This window comes from Dipodomys merriami, unplaced genomic scaffold (genome assembly GCF_024711535.1).
Source record: "Dipodomys merriami isolate MVZ:Mamm:240054 unplaced genomic scaffold, mDipMer1.0.p SCAF_169, whole genome shotgun sequence".
Taxonomy (NCBI): Eukaryota; Metazoa; Chordata; class Mammalia; order Rodentia; family Heteromyidae; genus Dipodomys; species Dipodomys merriami.
In genome coordinates, this window is record NW_027203037.1 from 1,449,277 (window position 1) to 1,453,833 (window position 4,557).

Here is a 4,557-nt window from a genome sequence, read left to right on the forward strand (position 1 = left end):
GAAACATGGGAAGTCTCTAAGCATCCTACCCAACCACTCCATAGAAAATTGGACTGATTTTTATTGGTATTGTTTCAATTATCATTTGCAGAACTCCTGGGACCCGCTCAGTACAACAAGGGGAACTTTGTGCTGCCCTAGGAGAAGAGTGTTGTTTTCATGTTGACCATTCAGGAATAGCAAAAGACAACATGGCTATGGTCATAGAGGGACTAGTCAAGATCGAGAGCTGTTGGAGTGTAGTTTTTGGCTGGAGCCACAATATTGTGTCTCAGGACCATAAGTCAAGTGGGGAGGAAGGTTAAAGTAACTCCATTTTTTGAGGCAGTGACCATTTGTTGCTTGGTTATCTCAGCTAGCAGAGCAAGATGTGGTGGTAATCCAAACACCTGGTTGTTTGCCTTTATGAGCCCTGCAAATCTTTATTTAGCTCAGGGGTCTGCTCCTAGGCTCCACTGGGTGGGAGTGTAGAATGAAGCCCAAGCTGCAGCCCGTCTAAATAAAACCTTGCTTTTGCATTTCAGAATGTCTGACTCTTGTTGGTCTTCTTGGTGGGGGTCCAGCAATGTGGGCACTACAAGAAATGTACTCATTATGTTGCCCATGTAATTGTAACCCCTCTGTACAGTATTTTCACAATAAAAAAATAAAATTCTTGGGAACAACAAAAATCATTTCTCTCTAAATCTTTGAGGTTGTTGTTGTTGTTGTTGTTGTTGTTGTGTGTGTGTGTGTGTGTGTGTGTGTGTGTGTGGTTTTACAAAGATCAGAAGACATTTACTTCATTTAGAATACATCTTTGAGGTTATTGTAAATTGTGGCTACTGGGAGAAGACTCTTGCTATATTAAAGATGAAACAAGCTGTTTTGATTACTATGGCTTTATAGTAGAGTATGAAATTTGGTATTGATATTCCTCCAGCAGTGTTCTTTCCGTTGAGGAGCGTTTTTGCTATTCGGGGTCTTTTATTGTTCCATATGAATTTTTGGATTGCCTCTTCTATTTCCTTGAAGAATGAGGGTGGAATTTTGATAGGTATCGCGTTGAATTTCTAGATAGCCTTGGGAAGTATTGCCTTTTTCACGATGTTAATCTTGCCAATCCAGGAGCATGGGAGGTTTTGCCATTTTTTAAGTTGGGTGTTGATTTCCTTTTTCAAGATTTTAAAGTTTTCATCACAGAGGTCCTTCACTTCTTTGGTTAAGTTAATTCCTAGGTATTTTATTTTTTGTGGGGCTATTACAAGTGGAGTTGCTTTCCTAATTTCAGCCACACTTTTCTCATGGTTGGCATATAGAAAAGCCATTGATTTTGGGTGGTTAATTTTATAACCTGCTACTTTGCCAAAGTTTTGAATCAGCTTGAGTAATTTGGGAGTGGAGTCTATGGGATTCTTTAAATACAAGATCATGTCATCTGCAAAGAGGGAGAGTTTTATTTCTTCTATCCCTATTTGGATCCCCTTTATGTCTGCATCTTTTCTTATTGCTGTAGCTAGGCATTCTAATACTAGATTGAAGAGAAGTGGAGAGAGTGGGCATCCTTGTCTTGTTCCTGAGTTAAGAGGAAATGGCTTTAGTTTTTCACCATTGAGTATAATGCTGGCTGTAGGTTTGTCATATACAGCCTTTATTATATTGAGGAATGTTCCATGGATTCCTAATTTTTCCAGAACCTTCATCATAAAGGGGTGTTGGATCTTGTCTAATGCTTTTTCTGCATCTATTGAGATAACCATGTGGTTCTTATTCTTGCTCCTGTTGATGTGATGAATAATATTAATTGATTTGCGTATATTGAACCAGCTTTGCATCCCTGAAATGAATCCTGTTTGATCATGGTGTATGATTTTTTGGATGAATTGTTGAATTCGGTTGGCCAAAATTTTGTTGAGAAGTTTTGCATCAATGTTCATCAAAGAAATGGGTCTATAGTTCTCTTTCTTTGATGAGTCCCTGCCTGGTTTGGGGATGAGGGTTATGATGGCTTCATAGAATGTGTTCGGTAGTGAGCTTTCTCTTTCAATTTCATTGAAGAGTTGGAGGAGTATTGTGGTGAGCTCTGCTTTGAAGGCCTTTAAAATTCCGCTGTAAAACCATCTGGTCCTGGACTTTTCTTAGCTGGGAGGTCTCTTATTGCTGTTTCTATTTCAATGCTTGATATGGGCCTGCTAAGCTGGTTTAACTCATCTTGGTTTAGTTTTGGCATGTCAATATTTGCTAGGAAAAGGTCTATTTCTGTCAAGTTCTTATGTCAAAACCAGCTTTACAATGTCGGTGTGTGGGGGGAGGGGGGTATAATTGGGTGGGGGGAGGGGGGAGGCTGGGAAGGGAGGTGAAGGGTAAACAAAGGAGGAGGCTGCAATGCTTGGTAAGAAATGTATGCATTATCCTGCCCATGTAATTGTAGCCCCTCTGTACAGTATGTTCTCAAATAAAATTAAATTAAATTAAAAAAATAAAATAAAATAAAGATGGAACAAAAATATATTGTGCATGCAACACAGTGCTTTATTAGTCTGCAGTTGAACCCTTAACTTCAAGTTATATCTTGGCCGTTGTTGTGAATAATGTTAATAGCAATGAACTACAGATATTTATCAGTTACCCAAAGAGAAATAAACACATGATCCATGGGTCATATGATATTTCATCTTTACATTTCTCTAGAAAACTGCATATTACTTTCTACAATGAGAATATTTACCTGTATTTTGACTAAGAGTGTAGAGAATTTCTTCTTTTTGCTTCTGTGGTGCTGAGGAATCAAACCCAGGGCCTCAGGCATACAAGGCAACCGCTCTACCACTGAGCCACCTTCCCAGCCCTAGAAAATTTTTTTTATCAACATTCTCACCAACATTATTACCTATTTTTTTAAGGTCAGGCTTTTACTATGTACAGTACCCCAGACTGGCCTTAGAATAAAATCCTATAACTCCAACCAGCTAAATGCTTGGAATTACAAGCCTTTACCACCACACCAGGTTCCTTTGATTTTTTGGATAAGTGTTATAATAGTTATGAAGTAGTATCATAGTAATTTTGAATTGCATTTCTCTAATGAATTCTGTTCCAAAAGCATTAAGCCAACATAGAAGTTGTATTAAACACTAATTTGTAAACCCACTGGCTACTTTCATGGCTATTTGGAAAACAGGTCTATTCTGAACTTTTGTCCCATTTTAATCATTTCTTTTTTTAATGTGAAAATACTGTACAGAGGGGTTACAATTACAGTGAAAGATAAGTACATTCCTTTTCAAGCATTGTAGCCTCCACATTTGTTTCCCATTCCCATCCCTTTCCATTCTCCCCGCGCCAATCTTCCTCCCCCTCTTCTCCCATCATAAAAGTTTAAAGTTAGTTTTTCAACATAATAACTTGTGCCTCTCATTGTTTCAATGGGTCCACCTGAATTCCTATTTAAGCGATTTGTTTCTTCCTTCCCCTCCACAAATTATACCAACATCAAATACAATGAAAGCAGGGGTTATATCGTGGGGGAGGGACATAGAAAGCAACAAAAAAATCTTATATATACTTTAGGAACAATCGCATGAAACAAAAAAACATTTGAATACATATCTTAGGGTTCATTTCCCTAACATCAATTTATCTGACCATTTCTGCTTGACTGAGACATATACTAGTTATTGCAAATAAGGGAAACCATGGGACCTATGTTTCTTTGGGCCTGGCTTACTTCACTTAAAATAATTTTTTCCAAGTCTTTCCACTTCCTAACTAATGGGGCAATTCCATTCTTTCTGATGAGGGCATAGAATTCCATTGTGTATATATACCATATTTTCTTGATCCATTCATCACTTGAGGGTCATCTGGGTTGGTTCCATATCTTTGCCAAGGGAAATAATGCTTCAATAAACTTAGTCCTGCTGGTAGCCTTAGTATGGTCATGTTTGGCGTCATTTGAGTAAATGCCCAAAAGTGGGATTGCTGGGTCATAGGGGAGCTCTATGTGGAGCCTTTGGAGGAATCTCCATGTTGTTTTTGAAAGTGGTTGAACAAATTTACACTCCCACCAACAATGCAGTAAGATTCACTTCTTTCCATATCAACTCCAGCATCTGTTGCTATTAGAGGTCTTGATTATCGCCATTCTAACTGGGGTGAGGTGGTATCTCAATGTTGTTTTGATTTGCATTTCTTTTATGGCTAGGGAGGTTGAGCATTTCTTCATGTGTCAATTGGCCCTGGTTCTTTCATCTTCAGAGAAGTTTCTCCTTTTCTTTAGCCCACTTACTTATTGGGCCGTTGTTTCTTTGAAGATTTGTTCTTGGGGGATTTAATTTTTTGGAATTGCAGGTATATTTTAGATGTGAGACCCTTGTCTGTTGTATGGCTAGTAAAGATCTTCTCCCAATCAGTGGGCTTTCGATTGATGTTGCTAGCTATGTCCTTTGCCATGCACAAGCCCTACAATTTCATGCAATCCCATTTGTCCAACCTTTCTTTGATTTGTTGTGTTTCTGGGTCTCTATTAAGAAAATTTAGGCCTCTGCCAAGGAGACCTAGGATTTCTTCTATTCCATT